The sequence below is a fragment of the Musca domestica genome, unplaced genomic scaffold (assembly GCF_030504385.1).
Source record: "Musca domestica strain aabys unplaced genomic scaffold, Musca_domestica.polishedcontigs.V.1.1 5, whole genome shotgun sequence".
NCBI lineage: Eukaryota > Metazoa > Arthropoda > Insecta > Diptera > Muscidae > Musca > Musca domestica.
This window is the reverse complement of record NW_026712346.1, coordinates 26,535,266-26,560,660: the sequence shown is the minus strand read 5'-3', so window position 1 is coordinate 26,560,660 and position 25,395 is coordinate 26,535,266. Positions and strand designations below refer to the sequence as shown.

At 37.2% G+C, this 25,395-nt stretch overlaps 2 pseudogenes; both read left to right on the top strand.

Annotated features, from left to right (window-relative positions):
• The first annotated feature begins 3,114 nt into the window (after positions 1–3,114).
• On the top strand, positions 3,115–3,233 carry LOC131805225 (5S ribosomal RNA; annotated as a pseudogene).
• A 2,511-nt stretch (positions 3,234–5,744) lies between these two features.
• LOC131805227 (5S ribosomal RNA) lies at positions 5,745–5,863 on the top strand (annotated as a pseudogene).
• The last annotated feature ends 19,532 nt before the right edge of the window (positions 5,864–25,395 follow it).

The window sequence follows — 25,395 nt, the reverse complement described above, 5'->3', positions numbered from 1 at the left end:
GAACCTATATAGATAATTCTCTGCCGAAGTATAAAGTACCCACAAGGAACTCCTTGTGTGGATTTTCAGACAATTGCGATGAAAAATGTGGGTAAAATCATAAAAATACCGAATATCGGGGGTACCGTTATATGGGGGATATACGATATCGTCGATCTGCATAGATAATTCTCTCTCAGGGGGTGAAGTACTCACAAGGAACTACTTGTGTGGATTTTAAGATGATTCCATTGAAAAGTGTGGCTAACATCATCAAAATACCGAATATCGGGGGGACAGTTATATGGGGGATATACGATATCGTGGACCTATAAAGACAATTCTTTTTGAGGGGGTAAAATGCCCACAAGGGACCCCTTTTGTGGAATTTCAGACAATTCCATTGAATAATGTGGCTAAAATCATCAAAATACCGAATACCGTGGGGGTACCGTTATATAGGGGATATACGATATTGTGGACCTATATAGATAATTCTCTGCCGAGGTATAAAGTACCCACAAGGAACTCCTTGTGTAGATTTTCAGACAATTCCGTTGAAAAATGTGGGTAAAATCATCAAAATACCGAATATCGGGGGGGTACCGTTATATTGGGGATATACGATATTGTGGACCTATATAGATAACTAGCTGAACCCGGTGCGCTTCGCTACCCCTTTTGATTTTATATGCATTCAAAATTTTATTTACGAATATATGTTGGATAAAGAAAAAACAATTTAAAAAAAAAATATTGCACTAATTTAATGCGTTAATAAACAAAATCATTACAAAAGCATGACATGCATACACGAAGAGTTTGTCCTTTGGATTTATTTATTTCATAGCAAATACCAAGCGTGCAGGAAACTGCAATTTTTTTAAGTAGAGTGGTTTTTCTATTGCAATTAGTGAATTCGAGATAGCAACATATTTCAAATAAATTGTTGTGTTGCTTTTTAGTGTTAGCCTAAGGCGTTGTGGGTCAATGGTTCTTATTAAAATCATATCCCAATCTGATCCGATTTAAATATAATTTTAAAAAAATTACTTTTACACCAAACCCCGCCACACCTTTCATAATTCACTGAAATTAGTGGTCAAATATATGAAATCGGCCGAGAATATATATATGGGAGCTATATCCAAATCTTAACTAATTTCCAATTAATTTATCACATTTATTATTATAACCAAATTCCACCACACATTCTGAATTTCATAGGAATCGGTCATATATATCGTGTTTGGTGCATAATATGTATGAAATCGGCCAAAATATATATGTTAGCTATATCCAAACCTCAACTGAATTCAATGTAATTTGGCAATTTTTGCTGGTGCCAGATTTTGTCTCTCTCGCTTTGGGTGCATCAAATATGTGAAATCGGCTGAGTATATATATGGGAGCTATAATCACATCTGAGCGTATTTGAATATAATTTGTCAAATTTATTTTTGTACCAAATTTAGCCACTCGTGCCGAATTTCGTTGGAATTGGAAATACGTATCGTGTTTTGTGCATCAAATATGTGAAATCGGCGGAAAATATATATGGGAGCTATATCCAAATCTGAACCGATTTTAATATAATTTGACAAATGTATATATGTTTTAATTTCCGCTACACATTCCAAATTTCATTGAAATTAGAGATACATGGCGTGTTTGGTGCATCAAATACATGAAATCGGTCGAAAATATATATGGGAGCTATATCCAAATCTGAACCGATTTCAATATAATTTGACTCATTTATTTTTGGATTAAATCCCGTCACACATTCCAAATTTCATTGGAATCGAACATTCATATTGTGTTTGAGGCATCAAATGAACGAAATCGGTCGAAAATATATATGGGAGCTATATGCAAATCTGAACCGATTACAATATATTTTGGCAAACTTATTTTTGTTCCAAATTCCGTTACGTATTCCAAATTTGGAGACTGTATCTTCAACCAATCAATAGATATGTGCATATAAAATCTAAATTTTTGGGAGGTACCTCCGCTTCTGATGCTGTATCTCCAGTTCCAAGTGGAAATTCAAAAATGTATATAGCCTATATTACTTTCAGGCGATGTTGCAGTATATATGGAAATTTTCAGGAAAATCTATTCAGCGGTTTTCGAGTCTATAAATTACAAACATACAAACAAACATTCAAACATACAAACATTCTCCTCTTTTATAGATATAGATTCTCTGCGAGGTATAAAGTACCCACAAAGAACTCCTTGTGTGGAATTTCAGACAATTCCATTGAAAAGTGTGGCTAAAATCATCAAAATGCCGAATACCGGGGGGTACCGTTATATGGAGGATAAACGATATTGTGGACCTATATAGATAATTCTCTGCCGAGGTATAAAGTAAACTACTTGTGTGGATTTTCAGACAATTCCATTGAAAAATGTGGCTAACATCATCAAAATACCGAATATCGGGTGTACCGTTATATGGGGGCTATACGATATTTTGGACCGATATAGCCTATCTTCGAACTTGACCTGCCTGCAAACAAAAGAGAGATTTGTGCAAAATTTTAGCTTCCTATCTTAATTCGTTTAGACTGTTGAGTGATTACAACAGACGGAGAGACGGACGGACGGACTGGGTTTAATCGTCGTAGAATTTTACGCTGATCAAGAATATATATACTTTGTTGGGTCTAAAATGATTATTTCGATGAGTTACAAACGGAATGTCGAACTTAATATACCCTCCATACTTTTTTGGTGGAGGGTATAAAAATAACGTTACTTTGAATAGCTAATGAATATAATGTATTGATTTTCAGCTAAACATATTTTTGAACGTTGTAAAATATCATTTCTTTTATGGTTTAAAAATAATAATATAAGATTTATGTTCTCTAATTTGAAAAATAATGTATAAATCATACTTATTTGCATAATATTTGCTTTAAAGTTGTTTTAAAAATCACCATTAGGGTTCATCTTTGAAATATTTTTATTTCATACTTGTAAGAAAACTGTTTATTTCCCTTAATCGAAACAAGCATACAATCCCTTATTCGTTCGTGTGTATGTTTAACAGTTAAAAGTCGTTGTCTTAATATAGCATTCACTGTTAGGCATATGAAGCAAAATAAACTATGCTTCTTTGCCACCGACCATACCACGCTGATTACATCGGTTCTCGTCCGATCACCGAAATTAAGCAGCATCGGGCGCGGTTAGTACTTAGATGGGGGACCGCTTGGGAACACCGTGTGTTGTTGGCATTGTCCAACTTTTTATAACCTCCACCAAAAAAGTATGGAGGGTATATTAATTTCGTCATTCCGTTTGTAACTCATCGAAATAATCATTTTAGACCCCACAAGTAAAAAAGCAGTAAGTTCGGCCGGGCCGAACTTTGAATACCCTCCACCATTTGGAACAAATTAGAAAATATTCAAAAAAATAAAATCCATTGAAAATTCTGTTAAAATCTTTAAAATACCTAATATCGGAAGGTGCCGATATATGGGGGGATATACGCTATTGTGGACCTATATAGACAAATCTAGGAACTCCTTGTGTGGATTTTCAGATATCTCCATTGGGAAATGTGGCTAAAATCATCAAAATCCCGAATATTGGGGGTACCGTTATATGGGGGCTATACGTTATCGTTAACCTATATAGAGAACTCTATGTCAGGGGGTAAAGTGCTCACAAAGAAATCCTTGTGTGGATTTTCAGAGAATACCATTGGAATATATAGCTAAAATCATCAAAATACCGAATAACGGGGGTACCGTTATATGAGGCTATACGATATCGTTAACCTATATAGAGAACTCTATGTCAGGGGGTAAAGTGCTCACAAAGAACCCCTTATGTGGAAATTCAGACAATTCCGTTGAAAAATGTAGCTGAAATACCGAATATCAGAGGGTACCGTTATATGGGGGCTATACGTTATCGTTTACCTATATAGAGAATTCTCTGTCGGGGGGTAAAGTGCTCACAAAGAACCCCTTGTGACCATTCCGTTGAAAAATATGGCTAAAAACATCAAAATACCGAATATTGGGGGTACCGTTATATAAGGGCTATACGATATCGTGGACCTTTACAGATAATTCTCTGTCGAGGTATAAAGTACCCACAAGGAAATCCTTGTGTGGATTTTCAGACAATTCCGATAAAAATTGTGGGTAAAATCGTAAAAATACCGAATATCGGGGGGTACAGTTATATGGGGGATATACGATATCGTGGACCTGTATAGACAATTCTCTCCCAGGAGGTGATGTACTCACAAGGAACTACTTGTGTGGATTTTAAGACATTTCCATTGAAAAGCGTGGCTAACATCATCAAAATACCGAATATAGGGGGGGTACAGTTATATGGGGGATATACGATATCGTGGACCCATATAGACAATTCTTTTTGATGGGCTAAAATGCACACAAGGGACTCCTTTTGTGGAATTTCAGACAATTCCATTGAAAAATGTGGATAAAATCATCAAAATACCAAGTATCGGGGGTACCGTTATATGGGGGCTATACGATATCGTGGACCAATATAGATAATTCTCTGCCGAGGTATAAAGTACCCACAAGGAACTCCTTGTGTGGATTTTCTGACAATTCCGTTGAAAAATGTGGATAAAATCATCAAAATACCGCATATCGGGGGGTACAGTTATATGGGGGATATACGATATCGTGGACCTATATAGACAATTCTTTTTGAGGGGGTAAAATGCCCACAAGGGACGCCTTTTGTGGAATTTCAGACAATTCCGTTGAAAAATGTGGATAAAATCATCAAAATACCAAATATCGGGGGTACCGTTATATGGGGGCTATACGATATCGTGGACCTATATAGATAACTAGCTGAACCCGGTGCGCTTCGCTACCCCTTTTGATTTTATATGCATTTAAAATTTTATTTACGAAACAAAATGCCGAGTACCGGGGGGTACCGTTATATGGAGGATAAACGATATTGTGGACCTATATAGATAATTCTCTGCCGAGGTATAAAGTAAACTACTTGTGTGGATTTTCAGACAATTCCATTGAAAAATGTGGCTAACATCATCAAAATACCGAATATCGGGTGTACCGTTATATGGGGGCTATACGATATTGTGGACCGATATAGCCTATCTTCGAACTTGACCTGCCTGCAAACAAAAGAGAGATTTGTGCAAAATTTTAGCTTCCTATCTTAATTCGTTTAGACTGTTGAGTGATTACAACAGACGGAGAGACGGACGGACGGACTGGGTTTAATCGTCGTAGAATTTTACGCTGATCAAGAATATATATACTTTGTTGGGTCTAAAATGATTATTTCGATGAGTTACAAACGGAATGTCGAACTTAATATACCCTCCATACTTTTTTGGTGGAGGGTATAAAAATAACGTTACTTTGAATAGCTAATGAATATAATGTATTGATTTTCAGCTAAACATATTTTTGAACGTTGTAAAATATCATTTCTTTTATGGTTTAAAAATAATAATATAAGATTTATGTTCTCTATTTTGAAAAATAATGTATAAATCATACTTATTTGCATAATATTTGCTTTAAAGTTGTTTTAAAAATCACCATCTTTGAAATATTTTTATTTCATACTTGTAAAAGAACTGTTTATTTCCCTTAATCGAAACAAGCATACAATCCCTTATTCATTCGTGTGTATGTTTAACAGTTAAAAGTCGTTGTCTTAATATAGCATTCACTGTTAGGCATATGAAGCAAAATAAACTATGCTTCTTTGCCACCGACCACACCACGCTGATTACATCGGTTCTCGTCCGATCACCGAAATTAAGCAGCATCGGGCGCGGTTAGTACTTAGATGGGGGACCGCTTGGGAACACCGTGTGTTGTTGGCATTGTCCAACTTTTTATAACCTCCACCAAAAAAGTATGGAGGGTATATTAATTTCGTCATTCCGTTTGTAACTCATCGAAATAATCATTTTAGACCCCACAAGTAAAAAAGCAGTAAGTTCGGCCGGGCCGAACTTTGAATACCCTCCACCATTTGGAACAAATTAGAAAATATTCAAAAAAATAAAATCCATTGAAAATTCTGTTAAAATCTTTAAAATACCTAATATCGGAAGGTGCCGATATATGGGGGGATATACGCTATTGTGGACCTATATAGACAAATCTAGGAACTCCTTGTGTGGATTTTCAGATATCTCCATTGGGAAATGTGGCTAAAATCATCAAAATCCCGAATATCGGGGGTACCGTTATATGGGGGCTATACGTTATCGTTAACCTATATAGAGAACTCTATGTCAGGGGGTAAAGTGCTCACAAAGAACCCCTTATGTGGAAATTCAGACAATTCCGTTGAAAAATGTGGCTGAAATACCGAATATCAGAGGGTACCGTTATATGGGGGCTATACGTTATCGTTAACCTATATAGAGAATTCTCTGTCGGGGGGTAAAGTGCTCACAAAGAACCCCTTGTGACCATTCCGTTGAAAAATATGGCTAAAAACATCAAAATACCGAATATTGGGGGTACCGTTATATAAGGGCTATACGATATCGTGGACCTTTACAGATAATTCTCTGTCGAGGTATAAAGTACCCACAAGGAAATCCTGGTGTGGATTTTCAGACAATTCCGATAAAAATTGTGGGTAAAATCGTAAAAATACCGAATATCGGGGGGTACAGTTATATGGGGGATATACGATATCGTGGACCTGTATAGACAATTCTCTCTCAGGAGGTGATGTACTCACAAGGAACTACTTGTGTGGATCTTAAGACAATTCCATTGAAAAGCGTGGCTAACATCATCAAAATACCGAATATAGGGGGGTACAGTTATATGGGGGATATACGATATCGTGGACCCATATAGACAATTCTTTTTGATGGGGTAAAATGCCCACAAGGGACTCCTTTTGTGGAATTTCAGACAATTCCATTGAAAAATGTGGATAATTCATCAAAATACCAAGTATCGGGGGTACCGTTATATGGGGGCTATACGATATTGTGGACCAATATAGATAATTCTCTGCCGAGGTATAAAGTACCCACAAGGAACTCCTTGTGTGGATTTTCTGACAATTCCGTTGAAAAATGTGGATAAAATCATCAAAATACCGCATATCGGGGGGTACAGTTATATGGGGGATATACGATATCGTGGACCTATATAGACAATTCTTTTTGAGGGGGTAAAATGCCCACAAGGGACGCCTTTTGTGGAATTTCAGACAATTCCGTTGAAAAATGTGGATAAAATCATCAAAATACCAAATATCGGGGGTACCGTTATATGGGGGCTATACGATATCGTGGACCTATATAGATAACTAGCTGAACCCGGTGCGCTTCGCTACCCCTTTTGATTTTATATGCATTCAAAATTTTATTTACGAATATATGTTGGAAAAAAAAAACAAATTTAAAAATTAAAATAAAAATATTGCACTAATTTAATGCGTTAATAAACAAAATCATTACAAAAGCAGTAACATGACATGCATACACGAAGGGTTTGTCCTTTGGATTTATTTATTTTATAGCAAATACCAAGCGTGCAGGAAACTGCAATTTTTTTAAGTAGAGTGGTTTTTCTATTGCAATTAGTGAATTCGAGATAGCAACATACTTCGCCGTAATAAGCGTATTTCAAATAAATTGTTGTGTTGTCTTCTAGTGTTAGCCTAAGGCGTTGTGGGTCAATGATTCTTATTAAAATCATATCCCAATCTGATCCGATTTAAATATAATTTTAAAAAAATTACTTTTACACCAAACCCCGCCACACCTTTCATAATTCATTGAAATTGGTGCGTCAAATATGTGAAATCGGCCGAGGATATATATATGGGAGCTATATCCAAATCTTAACTAATTTCCAATTAATTTATCACATTTATTATTATAAACAAATTCCACCACACATTCTGAATTTCATTGGAATCGGTCATATATATCGTGTTTGGTGCATAACATGTATGAAATCGGCCGAAATATATATGTTAGCTATATCCAAACCTCAACTGATTTCAATATAATTTGGCAATTTTTGCTGGTGCCAGATTTTGTCTCTCTCGCTTTGGGTGCATCAAATATGTGAAATCGGCTGAGTATATATTTGGGAGCTCTAATCACATCTGAACGTGTTTGAATATAATTTGTCAAATTTATTTTTGTACCAAATTTAGCCACTCATGCCGAATTTCGTTGGAATCGGAAATACGTATCGTGTTTTGTGCATCAAATATGTGAAATCGGCGGAAAATATATATGGGAGCTATATCCAAATCTGAACCGATTTTAATATAATTTGACTAATTTATTTTCTAATCAAAATACCGTTACATATTCCAAATTTCTTTGCAATCGAACATACATATCGTGTATGGTGCATAAAATACATGAAATCGGTCGAAAATATATATGAGAGCTATATCCAAATCTGAACCGATTTTAATATAATTTGACAAATGTATATTTGTTTTAATTTCCGCTACACATTCCAAATTTCATTGAAATTAGAGATACATAGCGTGTTTGGTGCATCAAATACATGAAATCGGTCGAAAATATATATGGGAGCTATATCCAAATCTGAACCGATTTCAATTTAATTTGACAAATTCATTTTGGCTCCCAATTCCGTTACTTATTTTAAATTTCATTACAATTGGAAATACATGTCGTGTTTGGTCCACCAAATACATGGAATCGGCCGAAAATGTATATGGGAGCTATATCCAAATCTGAACCGATTTCAATATAATTTAGGAAATCAATTTTTTAGATAAAATCTATCACACGTTTCAAATTTCATTGAAATTGGGGATACATAGCGTCTTTGGTGCATCAAATGCTTGAAATCGGCCGAAAATATATATGGGAGCTATATCCAAATTTGAACCGATTTCAATATAATTTTACAAATTTATTTTCGGATTAAATCCCGTCACACATTCCAAATTTCATTGGAATCGAACATTCATATTGTGTTTGAGGCATCAAATGAACGAAATCGGTCGAAAATATATATGGGAGCTATATCCAAATCTGAACCGATTACAATATAATTTGGCAAACTTGTTCCAAATTCCGTTACGTATTACAAATTTGGAGACTGTATCTTCAACAAATCAATAAATATGTGCATATAAAATCTAAATTTTTGGGAGGTACCTCCTATTCTGATGCTATATCTCCAGTTCCAAGTGGAAATTCAAAAATGTATATAGCCTATGTTACTTTCAGGCGATGTTGCAGTATATATGGAAATTTTCAGGAAAATCTATTCAGCGGTTTTCTAGTCCGTAAAATACAAACAAACAAACATACAAACATTTTCCTCTTTTATAGATATAGATTCTCTGCCGAGGTATAAAGTAAAAGTGGATTTTCAGACAATTCCATTGAAAAATGTGGCTAACATCATCAAAATACCGAATATCGGGGGTACCGTTATGTGGGGGCTATACGATATCGTGGACCGATATAGCCTATCTTCGAACTTGACTTGCCTGCAGACAAAAGAGAGATCTGTGCAAAATGTTAGCTTCCTATCTTAATTCGTTTAGACTGTAGCGTGATTAAAACAGACGGACCGACAGGGCTAAATCGTCTTAGAATTTTACGCTGATCAAGAAGATATATACTTTCATCAAAATACCGAATATCGGGGGTACCGTTATATGAGGGCTATACGATATCGTGGACCTATATAGATAACTAGCTGAAGCCGGTACGCTTCGCTACCCCTTTTGATTTTATATGCATTCAAAATTTTATTTACGAATATATGTTGGATAAAGAAAAAAAAATTTAAAAAAAAATATTGCACTAATTTAATGCGTTAATAAACAAAATCATTACAAAAGCATGACATGCATACACGAAGAGTTTGTCCTTTGGATTTATTTATTTCATAGCAAATACCAAGCGTGCAGGAAACTGCAATTTTTTTAAGTAGAGTGGCATTTCTATTGCAATTAGTGAATTCGAGATAGCAACATACTTCGCCGTAATAAGCGTATTTCAAATAAATTGTTGTGTTGTTTTTTAGTGTTAGCCTAAAGCGTTGTGGGTCAATGGTTCTTATTAAAATCATATCCCAATCTGATTCGATTTAAACATAATTTTAAAAAAATTACTTTTACACCAAACTCCTCCACACCTTTCATATTTCATTGAAATTGGTGCGTCAAATATATGAAATCGGCCGAGAATATATATGGGTGCTATATCCAAATCTTAACTAATTTCCAATTAATTTGTCACATTTATTATTATAACCAAATTCCGCCACACATTCTGAATTTCATTGGAATCGGTCATATACATCGTGTTTGGTACATAATATGTATGAAATCGGCCGAAATATATATGTTAGCTATATCCAAACCTCAACTGAATTCAATATAATTTGGCAATTTTTGCTGGTGCCAGATTTTGTCTCTCTCGCTTTGGGTGCATCAAATATGTGAAATCGGCTGAGTATATATATGGGAGCTATAATCACATCTGAGCGTATTTGAATATAGTTTGTCAAATTTATTTTTGTACCAAATTTAGCCACTCATGCCGAATTTCGTTGGAATCGGAAATACGTATGGTTTTTTGTGCATCAAATATGTGAAATCGGCGGAAAATATATATGGGAGCTATATACAAATCTGAACCGATTTTAATATAATTTGACTAATTTATTTTCTAATCAAAATCCCGTTACATATTCCAAATTTCTTTGGAATCGAACATACATATCGTGTATGGTGCATAAAATACATGAAATCGGTCGAAAATATATATGAGAGCTATATCCAAATCTGAACCGATTTTAATATAATTTGACAAATGTATATATGTTTTAATTTCCGCTACACATTCCAAATTTCATTAAAATTAGAGATACATGGCGTGTTTGGTGCATCAAATACATGAAATCGGTCGAAAGTATATATGGGAGCTATATCCAAATCTGAACCGATTTCAATTTAATTTGACAAATTCATTTTGGCTCCCAATTCCGTTACTTATTTTAAGTTTTATTACAATTGGAAATACATGTCGTGTTTGGTCCACCAAATACATGAAATCGGCCGAAAATGTATATGAGAGCTATATCCAAATCTGAACCGATTTCAATATAATTTGGGAAATCAATTTTTTAGATAAAATCTATCACACGTTTCAAATTTCATTGAAATTGGGGATACATAGCGTCTTTGGTGCATCAAATGCTTGAAATCGGCCGAAAATATATATGGGAGCTATATCCAAATCTGAACCGATTTCAATATAGTTTGACAAATTTATTTTCGGATTAAATCCCGTCACACATTCCAAATTTCATTGGAATTGTACATTCATATTGTGTTTGAGGCATCAAATGAACGAAATCGGTCTGGGAGCTATATCCAAATCTGAACCGATTACAATATAATTTGGCAAACTTATTTTTGTTCCAAATTCCGTTACGTATTCCAAATTTGGAGACTGTATCTTCAACCAATCAATAGATATGTGCATATAAAATCTAAATTTTTGGTAGGTACCTCCGCTTCTGATGCTGTATCTCCAGTTCCAAGTGGAAATTCAAAAATGTATATAGCCTATGTTACTTTCAGGCGATGTTGCAGTATTTATGGAAATTTTCAGGAAAATCTATTCAGCGGTTTTCGAGTCCATAAATTACAAACAAACATACAAACATTTTCCTCTTTTATAGATATAGATATACAAGGAAAGGGCGTTATACCAGTTACAGGGCTGTTTGGCAGACAGTGTCGTCAATGTCTAACGAGCCGAACCTGCGATGATAGAAGACCTCTATATAGAAGACCTTCTTCACACTAGCTAGGGTACTCGGCGGCCTGTAATTGGCCCGAATTAGCCTTTGCACATCAGTTTCGTGCAGAAGGCTTTCCCTAACTAGACTATTGTCTAACGTAGCTGCCCGCTCCAGGAATTTAAGGGCACTGGTCGTTAGAAACTTATTTATTCGGTTAAAGTCTATGGAACTATATACTACCCTGTTGGGTGGTAAGCGCCATATTCCATCTTCACCCTGCGTTGGTCTTAAGCCCAAGCAGGACTTAAGTATCCCAAACCAGACAGGAAAGGCGTACGTAATTAATGGTACTATTAATCTATAAACAGATCATTGTTTATAGATAAATAGTCTAACTTTAACGGTCAGCCCACCTCTTGTGCCGATAGCACGTTGATAGGCCCAAAATATACCTTTGACTTTTCTTAGTACAAAGTCTATAAAATTCAAATTTACTGTGAAAGATTACACCCAAGTATTTGACTTGGTCTGAATTTCTAATAGTTTCCCCTCCAATTGCACGCGAAGCCTCGTACTGTCTGGCGCTACGGTACAAGTATTTCTTTTTGCCTTTGAAGGTAATAGCCTCACACTTGTCGACATTCAAGTGCATTTTCCAAGTTTGGAAGGATTCGGAGAGTTGCACCAAATATGCATTTAGTCTATATGTCGTCTGCATAAATCAGGAGCAAATGCCCGTTAGGCGCACGTGGTATATCGCTAATAAATATGTTGAAGGGTCCAAGGAGTGAACCTTGTAGAACTCCGCCAGTTACTGCCCTTTCAGATGAAAGGTCATCTTCAATTTTCACTTTAAAGCTTCTATTTGCTAGGAAGCTAATTATTAATCTACATATATTAAAGTCGAAGCCTAGTCTTCTCATTTTATATATTATAGCATTTTGCCAGACATTGTCAAACGACCTGGCAAAATCTAAACTAACAGCCATAGTTATGTACCTGTTATTTAGAGCTTTAGTCACATAGTCCCCTAAGACCATCAGGGCATGTGATGTTGAATGACCCTGCCTGAAGACATATTGACTATCAGATAGGATTGCTAGTATTCATATTTCATACTCTCCGATATAAGAGAGAAGTTAGAAGAAGCTCTTATAACGGAGAGTATGAAATACTCAAATAGCTTACAGAATGCAGAAAGTAAGCTAATTGGGTCTTTTCCAGGCTTTAGGATGGGAATAGTGATTGCGCTTTTCCATGAGTCCGGGAAGTAGCCCAAGTTTATTCAATGATTGAAGACGATCGCAATGTGTTTCCAAGCTGCACCGCCAGTCCTCTTTAACACAATGTCAGGGATTCCATCCGGTCCGGTGCGGATTTGCGATTAGATCTTCGTTTCAGTCCTGCTCCAATATTGGGAGCATTTAGGAATTTATTTCTACGCCATGTATTTTCCTCACTTATTGTAGATCCATATGCAGCTAAGTTATCTTCAAATGTCACCAGTGGGGAATTATTATTAAAAATTGATACTTCACTTCTAACAGTGTTGCTAAAAGGAGTGGCATCGTCGGCATCGGATTGCCCTTGAACAACATCCGCTAACATGTTAGCCTTTTGGCTAGACATGACTGCCGTGGTCCCATCGCTGCCCATGAGCTCTGGGATTTTGGCATGGAGGCTAATACCCGCTGCAGCCTTAACTTTACCGTACACCTGAGTTTCACTGAGAAATTGAATCCACTGAGCTGACTCGTCTACAGTTGCAATACCTCGCCCCCATTGTCATCAACATGGATACCAGACGAAGCCAAACAGATGTCGATAAAAGATTGTGATCTAATATCTACTCTGGTTGGCCCGTCTGTGGGTATTACATTTAAATCTGGACAGCTAATTAGGAAATCTAAAACTGTCCTCCCTCTTGTACATGTTTGTACATCCCCCCAGATCGTGTGTCTAGCATTAAGGTTTGCTCCCACTATAACTTCCCCAGATCTAGCTAAGTCCCCAAGTGGTTCTAAGCTATTTATGTCGAATCTCTCACTTGGCCTACAGTACATAGCCACTGCGTAGAATGGTGCCCGCCGGTCCTAGAGATCCTAATGCAAGTACACTCGATGGGTCCCAGATCAAGTGGTACTCTTTCACATTTTAAATTTTCCCTAACTAGTATAGCAGTACCCCCTCCACTTAAATTTCCACTATACTGTAAGAAACTAACATATCCTCCTATCTCAAATCTGTGGTTTTGAGATAGTTTGTGTGCAGCCAATATCATGACATCCGACTGATGCTCATCGAGAAATAACCGGAGGTGGTGCCTCCTATGTCTCGATACAACGGAGTTGATGTTGGCAAATATAAATGTAGAAGAACTAGCCATTTATACCTAGCATACCTACCAAGGAGACCATGGCTTTAGCCTGGCTTGCCTTGTCCTTAATTTTCAGTTCTTCCGAAAGTTGACGAACCTGCATGACAGATGTCAAGAAATATTTACCGAAGATTTCGTTACATAGTTCGTCAAAAAGCGTGAAGCCACTGACTACTTAACCTAGCGATTGCTCGCCCAGAGCCATGTTGGTTTTGGTTAGACCCAAAGTTGTATTAGCTTTAGGTTGAGCTATAACCACATTGGCTTTTGGCTGCTGTCCCAGAGTTAGATTGGGTTTAGGAGCAGTCTTGGCCGATGTTGCAGCAGCAAATGATACATTAGGCTGCCTTCGGCACAGCCTCCACTGCCTTAGCAGCCTTGATTTCAGCTATTTTTGCCAAAAGCTTTAGACGTGTTGGACAGTCGCAAGCATTCGCAGCGTGTCCCGTGCGGTTGCAGTTTACGCATTTGAATACGTAATCTGGCCGCATTGTTACCTTACCTGTAACTGGGTCAGTTACAAGTATCATTGTGGGGATTTTGCACTTAGCAGGACCATGGTCTCCTGCGCACTTAACGCAGCAGTAAGGCATACCACAATTAGTTGACACATTAAGTGCCGTTGGTAGTTATGGCACTGTGTCAATCCCTTCTTTTTGTCTTTACGAACGACAATGCCGTTCGTGAAAAGTCCGTTCGTGATAAAGTCCGTTGATGCCCGAACCTTTGTCCAGGTGCACTAGCCACTTGTTACCACCCAACTTTACTACACGCTTTACCTCTAGGTATATAGGTAAAGCTTTAAGCCCTGCCTCTACGTCCTTTACGTCATACGTGTCGGGCAACTTTTCAATGACAACCGAGTATATCGATTGTCCTTTTGGTGTAAAAGTATAGAAATGTATACCTTGTTCCAGCATTAGTTCACGGACGGACTTATGTTCTTCCAAGGTCAGGACTTGAAAGTTGGAAATTTTTCTGTTTACTAATGAGATAGTAAACTTGTCATGACCTAGTTTGGAAATCACTAGGTCATTCAGTGCCTTAACTTTGGCGCTGTACACAGAAATAGCTGGTGGTAGTTTTGACTTACCTGGCCCTTTAGGTGTAGCGCCCTTTTCTCTACGGGAACCAGCATCACTGCCTTCTCCTTTGCTGCTTTCTCTCTTAGTGGTCTTTGCCGTCTTTGATGAAGCCGCAGCAACTTTCTTCCTTCCCCCAGGTAGTATGGCTTCTTACCTACCCGTGATGGCGCACGGCAGTGTGGTCACGGACTGCCCCGCTAGCAGCGTAGGAGCAGTATCCACCTCCATGGTGGCCTCTTCAACAATTGTTTGTGATTTCAAATTGGCATAACTGATTTTTTAGGACTTCTTCTTCTACAATCGTTACACTTCACGTTTATATGAAGTTTCCCTCTTTAGCATTGCCTGGAATTCCCGGGCATTTTACTCTTGCCTCTCCTTAGAGCATTGAAGTCTGACGGGAAGGCTATGTATTTCTGCCCAATAGTAGAGAGAGCCTTTTTCAATTCTGAATTAGCAGCTTTGTGTTTGGCGCAATATCCAAGGCACCATCCATAATTTTCTAAGCGACGGCACAAATCAACCCCTCGTTGGTAGATTCCACGTCGCTGTCACCAACTACAGCACTGCCAACACCAGCCATTCAGTCAGCAATTCAAATCCAACTGCCAACTCGAAAAGAGTTTTGCTTCTCCGACGGCAAATGAAAATCAAATGCCGACGGCAAAACGCAATTCACGCTTCTTTGCATTCTTATGGCCAAAGTTTGAAACAAAGTAGTTTGAAACAAATTTTATCTCAGTAATGGCCACCAAACACTTTTAATTTATTTTCCACTGAGCACTTTTCACTTTTCTTAACCTTAATCTTCCGATATATGTATTTACACGACCACAGCACAACACCTTTGCTTCACATGCCTAACAGTGAATGCTACATTAAGACAACGTCTTTTGAGTGTTGAACATACACACGAACGAATAAGGGATTGTATGTTTGTTTCGATTAAGGGAAATAAACAGTTTTCTTACAAGTATGAAATAAAAATATTTCAAAGATGAACCTTAAAATGATTTTTAAAACAACTTTAAAGGAAATATTACATGCAAATAAGTATGTTTTATATATTATTTTTCAAAATAGAGAAAATAAATCTTATATTATTATTTTTAAACCAAAAAAAGTAGATATTTTACTACGTTCAAAAATATGTTTAGCTGAAAATCAAAACGTTATATTCATTAGCTATTCAAAGTAACGTTTATATATTTTTTTTTTTTTTTTGAATTAAAAAAATAAAATAAAATAAAAGCTATTTAAAATATTTTTTTACGAAAAAATAATCTTTTAAATATAAAAAAATAATCTTTAAATTAGAAAAAATGTTTTTTAAATTAAGAAAATATATAAAAAGATGGACAATGCCCGACGCTACTTAATTTCGGTGATCGGACGAGAATCGATGTACTCTGCGTGGTATGGTCGTTGGCAAAGAAGCATAGTTTATTTTGCTTTACATGCCTAACAGTGAATGCTATATTAAGACAACGTCTTTTGAGTGTTGAACATGATTCAGTGTTGTGCTCTTGTTGTGAAGTGATAATTATAAGTGAACTGTTTATGATTATTGTGGAAAATCTAGAATTCAATTTGTAAATACCTTACGGCTAACAATATTTGCTTATATCTTTACTTAACATAAATCTTACCTTTTTAAGTTTATCTATATAACACTTATCTTACACCGTCTCTAAACTATATTAATTACAAATATACTTATAATTACGCTTGTAATTATAATGTTCTCCTAAAAAAATGATGTTTAAAAAACTGGAGTCCCTAACATTTTAATATTTAAATTCCTAAATCTACTTTTAAATATACTTAATTTCCAAGGTCAAATCTACTTATAACTACTTAATCTAATTACTAATCCACTATTTACAATATGTACAATGGATGCCACCCCGGCTATTGCGATACCTTATAGACGGGGTTTTCTAACGCGAGCGTCCCAAACCTTTGATGATAGAAGAGGAGATGGCCTTCTTTGTAGAGAAGACCCTCTTCATTCATCGTTAGTAAACTGCTCGTTGGCCTATATTTGGCCTGAGCTAGCCTGTCCATGTCTGTTTCATGTTCAAGGCTTTCTCTTACTAACCTGTTATCGACTGATGCGGCTCTGTCTAGGCACTTTAGAGCGCTAGCCATAACAAATGTATCTATACGGCTAAAGTCGATCGATTCGTAAATTATCCTGTTGGGAGGTAAACGCCAGGTTCCATCTTCACCCTGGGTTCGCCTTAAGTCTAAACAGGACCTTAAAATTCGCCTTTCCCAAACGTGCAGTCTTTCCATTTGGCTGGAAGATATTCCAAATCAAATAGAAAAGGCAATGAGAGGCCTTATTATCTGTTTGTAGATAAGTAATATAACCTTAACAGTAAGCCCTCCAGTAGCATTTATAGCACGCTGATAGGCCCAATATATACACTTGACTTTTCTAAGTATGTAGTCAATATGCCTAACAAACTCAAAGTTGCTATGTAAAATAACGCCCAGATATTTAATCTGGTTCGACTTTTGAATTTGCTGCCCTCCAACCACAATATTTGGCTCATACTGCCTGGCGCTGCGGTATAAGTACTTTTTCTTGCCCTTGAAGGTAATTGCTTCACATTTGTCTACGCTTAATCGCATTTTCCAGGTATGGAAACATTCGGAGAGTTGCTTCAAATATGCGTTTAAACGTGAGTTAGTGTTCCCCGCAGTTAGTGTTCTCCGGCCGCAGCGACGAAGATATCATCTGCATATGCCAGGAGCAAATGCCCTTAGGGCGCATGTGGTACATCACTATGGTCAGAATTACGGTTGTAATTCATCGCCCATCATTATACCAGGTGTAGCCAAGCAGATGTCAATAAAGGTTTGTGAACCTATAGCGATTCTAGTTGGACCATCTGTGGGTATAACATTTAGATCTGGACAGCTAATTAAAAAATCTAAAACTATCCTCCCCCTGTAACAAGTTGAAACATTCCCCCAACTTAGTCCCTAAGAGGTTCTAAGCTATTAATGTCAACACTATCAGAAGGCCTGCAGTACACAGCCACTGCGTACATTGGTGACCCGCCGGCCCTAGTGCCCCCACCCCTGTGTTCTTTCCTATATTGTAAGTAACTAACGTACCCGCCTATCTTAAATCTGTGGTTTTGAGATAGTTTATGTTCAGCCAACATCATGACCTCCGGCCGATGCTCATCGAGGAATAACCCGAGGTAGTGCCTCTTGTGCCTCGATATTACGGAGTTTATGTTGGCAAATATAAATGCAGTTGACCTAACCATTTTTACCTAACATACCTACTAGCGGGACCATGGCTTTCGCTTGGTATCCGATAGACCCTCCGTGACTACGGAGTACGGTGTTTGGCCTTTGGGAGCGTGGATATAAAAGTGTATACCCTCTTTAACGAAATATTCTTTTACCTTCTCATGGTCGTCCAATGAGGTAAGCTAAAAGGCACTAACTTTACGGTTGACTAGTCTAACTGTAAATTAGTCGTGTCCGAGCAATTGTATTAAATTGTCAGTCACCCCCTTTACCGTAATGTCAACTGTCGACAAGGGTGGTATCGACTTACCATTTTTACCGCGTGTAGCATCCACTTTTGCCTTAACTGCTACTGCTTCTGGCACTGCTGCTGATGTTGTTGCTGCTGTTGTTGGCTCTTTTTTGTGTCCGTTGATGACTTGGACCTTCTTAACTTTTCGTCTTGCTGATTTGGTCGGTTTTCCAGCGACCTCAACGTTCATCTTCCCAGGCAGGATGGGCTTCTTGACTGCCTGTAGTGGAGCTCGGCTTGCTTCCACCTGAAACTGCGCCACTGGCGGTGTGCACACAGACTGCCTCACTGGCGGCGTGAGCAGTTCGACCTCCATCGAGGCATCATCGTTAGGTGTAGGTGAGCTCTCCAGGATCTCACCGGACTTAACTGAGAATTTCTTCTCATAAGCTGATATTATACGTTTGCAGCTGTTGACAGGCAGGAATTTAGCGTTGTGCTGCCTTGCGGTCTCGTCTTGCCGAGCCTTGACGGCAGACAACTCCGCCGACAAGGTCTGGTTATCCTTGGCGAAAAGAGATAACGCGGTTTCCAGCTGGCGGATCTTTGCCTCCAACTTAAGCGATTCACAGGGCGAGTCGCCCTCTTGCGAATTACGCTTCTTTTTACGATTCCGCTACTTTTCAACAGCGGTGCCATCTGTTGTCGCATCGTCTGTTGTGTCTTCTCTGGTAGCCGAGACACAAACTAGGGGCACGGCTTTGCCCGTGGGAACTGTAGTTACCAATTGTTGAGGTACTGCGTTACCGACCGCTGGAAACCTCCGGCCGGTGAGATTGTCGGTAGTGTCGTCTTGAACTGTATTATCGACAGTTCAAGCATGTATAACCCTGGATTACCGACAATCACTGCATTACCGACAACAATAGTCATTGGTACAGCATTACCGACCAAAGGTGACGGCAATACCATCTTTACATCATTACCGATCACACTGCATTACCACATGATACCGAACTACCGGTAGAAACTGTATTAGCGACACTATCGGTCATTTGTACTACATTACCGACTTGCTGTACTGCACTACTGACCGACGGTCCCGGTACGGCATTATCATCCGGGTCCGACTACTTCTACCACCGAGGGAGCTACTACCTTTCCAAGATTGCCGCAGGAGAGACACACACTACATTTGCTAACGGCAGGCACTACTTCAATTTGCCGACGGGATTTTTAGCGAACTTGAAAATTATCTCTTCTAAGTTTGAAACAAAACCCTTCCAAGTTAACTTCACTTAGCACTTTTTATTTCACTTTGCACTTTTCACTTATCCGCAGATGGTCTGTTCACTCCAAGAGCTCAACACAGAATTTGGAAAATCTACCAAAGTGAACGTTAGTCTTCAAAAAGCTGAGAACCGCATAGGAGACAGCATTAATGCTCTATACCTCCTAAGCAACCCCAAAGTAGTTAACATTAACTCTGACAGCGCTGGTGGTGTTTTCCAAATGCAAAACAACCAAAACGATGCTAATTTTTTCACTCACTTGGGGTGGAGTTAAAACGAAAAACTGACCTAATTCAAAAATTACAAAGCAATGAAAGAAATAGCTCAATAATTTGTGAGCCTGGAGCTGTTTTAGTATCTGATGCTTGTACCACCGATAATATTCATTCATCGGAAACTCGAAAAAGAAAGAAGAAGAAGAGCTCACGTTGTAGTGATGATGATTCGTACAAAATCATGAAGTTGCGAGCTAAAATTGAACAGCTCACCAAAGTAATTGCTGGTCTTGAAGAGACTGTAAGATCCCTGCAGGCGGAAAATTCTGTTCTATTGGACATTATTCATAAATCAAAAAGTAATGATCCATCCATAGTTACTGATGTTATGGAAACTGAGATTAATAACAGTCTTGATGACTGGGCGGCTGAAGTAGCCGAAAACTTCAGCACTGCGTTGATGAAAGAAGACTGTGCAAAGCCAGTAGTATCCAACAATAAAATAAATGAGGCCACATCATCTGGCAGCAAACCTGAAGAGGGTAACACTCAAAAGAAGATTGGTGCAAAGGTCCAACAACAAGCTCCTAAGAAGGACGAGGGTGACTTGTGGCAGAGCACCAAGGCGGTAACTAGTAAAAAAGCAGCAACTCCTACTACAAAACCTCCAGTTTCAAATCCTGCGAAGACAACTCCACCGAAAAAAGAAGTTAAACTGCCTACTTGATCGTAATTTGGGTCGTGGTTAGTTTATTCTGCAGATGTTAAGAAAAAATGTATTATCCGCTCGTATATCAGGTTTAGATAATTTTGAAAATGTTAGACTATTACTACAAAATAAGGGATATCATTTTTATACCCACACGCCAAAAGAGATCTTACCCTACACTTTGATAATAGATAAATTATCTAATGAATTTTCCAGTGAGTCAATTAAAGATTTTCTGTTAAATGAAATGAATTTTGCTACAACTAATTAGGCACAATGTCTTACAACATTAAATGTGTTTTCATTAATATTAACTCGCTAGTTTCCATCACTCGCAGACACTATTTACAAAATTTCATAAATCAACATAAACCTGAAATATTGTTGATTGCTGAGCATAAACTTGCTGATAAACATAATTTTTATCGAGGTTTTAAAACTTTTAAGAAAACAGAACAAATGGTGGGGGATACACTGCCATTTTAGTGAAAGATGGATATAACTGTGAAAGAATTATGGTTGATACTGGGACAGTAGAAAGCTGTTGTTTTAGGGTATGTAGAGAGGATGGAGTCCCTATTGTATTTGCATCCCTCTATTTGCGCCGTCATGAAGTTTTTCAATCCAGTAATCTTGATTCTCTTTTTAATCTGGGTAGTGATAACGAAGTAATTATTGGTATGGACCTTAATGCTAAATGCCAATCTTGGGGTGGTAATCCGACAGCAGAGGTAGATCACTGGAAAACCATCTTCTCTATCAATCGAATTTCAAACCTTATCGCGCAGACCAGCCAACAAGACCTAACGCTTTGACAAAACCATATATGGATTTCTTTCTAATAACACCTGGAATTCTTTTGGAATCAGCTAATGGGCCACTTAAGACCTTAGATTATGAACCTGAGGGAACAGACACATCCGTTCCCAAATATCAGGCTAGAAATTGCATCCTCGGCAACTTACCTCGACACATACAGCGTTTTATCCAAGAGAGACGTAGACTGATGCGCACGCTAAGAAGAACTGGGGACCCTGACCGCGGGTGATACTATATTTAACTTTCTATTGATTTTTTTCAATCACTGCTTAAATCTGGGATATTTCCCAAAATCTTGGAGGGCCGCAGTTATCGTCCCTATACTGAAGCCTGGATCAGACTCTACTCTATGTCCAAGCTATCGACCTATTTCGATGTTATCTCCATTTGGTAAGCTTCTTAAATTCTTTATTCTTAGCAGCATGTTAGATTGAAACAGATTCTGAAAGACAGCCAATTTGGTTTTAAGTCCCAACATTCAAGGTTTGATTATTGTAGGCACGTGGATTATATTTTGAGGAAAGCAAAGGGTATTTTCTTTGGCTATCAGTATTTACTAAGATCAAAAAAGGATCTCTCCAAAGAAGTTAAATTTTTGATTTATAGACAAATTATTAGGCCTGTCTTAGCATATGTTTTTCCAGCATGGTTTGGAATATCATCTAGCCAAATGAATAGAATTATAATGTGGGAGAGAAGGGTTATGAAATCATGTCTGGGACTCAATATAACTAAATTGGACGATGGCACATATAAGTATCCATCTTGCAGAAGATTGTATGATTATTGTAACTTCAGTAGAGTTGATCTGTTTTTAGTCAAAGGAGGTCTTAAATTCTTAGAAACTAGTGAAGAAATTAATAATACTATAATTAAAGAAATGTTGATTTGTAATGAAAATATTGAAACAATTACTACCTGGAAACATTTGCCATGAACATGCTTTATAGAAACGATAAACTATTATTTCACCATAGGAGGTATAATACATTTAATCTAGAAGATACTGTATATATAACTACACAATAACTTAATTTAAGTATATGTATATAGTTTAGTTTATAAGTTGTAAATAGTAGCTTTAGTTGTATTTTAAGTTAACATTAAATGATTTTCCTATTTTTAATTGTTAAATTTTTATTGGGGATTTGTAATGAATGTAATCTAGTATGAATTTATAAAGAAGTTTTCTGTTGAAGCTAATGCTAAAGCAAATATTAGATGCAAATAAGTATGTTTTATACTTTATTTTTCAAAATAAAGAAAATAAATCTTATATTATTTTTAAACAATAAAAGAAAACATATTTTACAACGTTCAAAAATATGTTTAGCTGAAAATCAATACATTATATTCATTAGCTATTCAAAGTAACGTTAATTTTTTTATACCCTCCACCATTCTATGGAGGGTATATTAATTTTGTCATTCCGTTTGTAACTCCTCGAAATATTCATGTCAGACCCAACAAAGTATATATATTCTTGATCAGCGTAAAATTCTAAGACGATTTAGCCATGTCCGTCTGTCTGTCTGTGTGTCTGTCTGTCTGTCTGTCCGTCTGTCTGTCTGTCTGTTGTAATCACGCTTTCTTTCGAACAAATTGAGATAGAAGGCTAAAATTTTGCACACATGTATTTTTTCCCAGTAGGCAGGTTAAGTTCGTAAATGGGCCATGTAGGTCCAAGTTATCATATAGCCCCCATATAACGGTACCTCCCGATATTCGGTATTTTGATGATTTTAGCGACATTATTCACCGGAATTATTTCAAATTTGGCATTTGAAGTTTGTAATGGATGCTACAGCCTAAGACAGAAAATTATCTGTGCAGGTCGACGTCTTCCTGTAGCCCCCATATAACGGTACCCCCCGATATTCGGTTTTTTGATGATTTTAGCGACATTGTTTACCGAAATCGTTTCAAATTTGGTATTTGAAGTTCGTAAGGGATACTACAGCCTAAATCAAAAGATGAGCCATGTAGGTCCACGTCTTCATATAGCCCCCATATAACGGTACCCCCCGATATTCGGTATTTTGATGATTTTAGCGACATTGTTTACCGGAATCGTTTCAAATTTGGTATTTGAAGTTCGTAATGGATACTTCATCCAAAGTCAAAGAATGAGCCATGTAGGTCCACGTCTTCATATAGCCCCCATATAACGGTACCCCCCGATATTCGGTATTTTAATGATTTTAGCGACATTATTTACAGGGATTGTTTCAAATTTTGTATATGAAGTTCGTAATGGATACTTCAGCCCATGCCAGAAAATTGTCTGTGCATTTCCACGTCTTCGTATAGCCCCCATATAACGGTACCCCCCCATATTCGGTATTTTGACGATTTTAGCTACATTATAAACAGATTTTTCTTCAAGTTTCGCATTTAAATATTGTAATGATTTATGACAAAAGTTGCCTATGCAGGCCCACGTCGTCGTATAAGCATTCGGTATTTTTAAGATTTTAACAGAATTTTTAACGGGTTTTATTTTTTGGAAATTGCCAAATTTGTACCAAATGGTGGAGGGTATTAAAAGTTCGGCCCGGCCGAACTTACAGCTTTTTTACTTGTTTTTTTTTTTTTTTGAATTAAAAAAATAAAATAAAGGTTATTTAAAAGATTTTTTTACGGAAAAAATTAAAAATGATTTTTTAAATATAAAAAAATATTTTTTAAATTAGAAAAAATATTTTTTAAACTAAAACAAGTAAAAATGCAGTAAGTTCGGCCGGGCCGAACTTTGAATACTCTCCACCATTTGGAACGTATTAGAAAATTTTGAAAAAAATAAAATCCATTAAAAATTCTTTTAAAATCCTTAAAATATCTAATATAGGAAGGTGCCGATATATGGGGGGATATACGATATTGTGGACCTATAAAGACAAATCTATGTCTGCGTGTAAAGTACTCACAAGGAACTCCTTGCGTGGATTTTCAGATGATTCCGTTGAAAAATGTGGGTAAAATCATCAAAACACGGAATATAGGGGAGTACCGTTATACGATATTGTGGACCTATATAGACAATTCCGTTTCAGGGGTAAAGTGCTCACACAGAACTCCGTGTGTGGATTTTCAGACAATACGATTGGAAAATGTGGCTTAAATCATCAAAATACCGAATATCGGGGTACCTTTATATGGGGGCTATACGATATCGTGGACCTATATAGATAATTCTCTGCCGAGGTATAAAGTACCCACAAAGAACTCCTTGTGTGGATTTCCAGACAATTCCGTTGAAAAATGTGGGTAAAATCATCAAAATACCGAATATCGGGGGGTACCGTTATATGGGGGATATACGATATCGTGGACCTGTATAGACAATTCCTATTGAGGGGGTAAAATGCTCACAAGGAACTCCTTTTGTGGAATTTCAGACAATTTCATTGAAAAATGTGGCTAAAATCATCAAAATGCCGAATACCGGGGGTACCGTTATATGGAGGCTATACGATATTGTGGACCTATATAAAAAATTCTCTACCGAGGTATAAAGTACACACAAGGAACTACTTGTGTGGATCTTCAGACAATTCCATTGAAAAATGTTGCTAACATCATCAAAATACCGAATATCGGTGGGTACAGTTATATGGG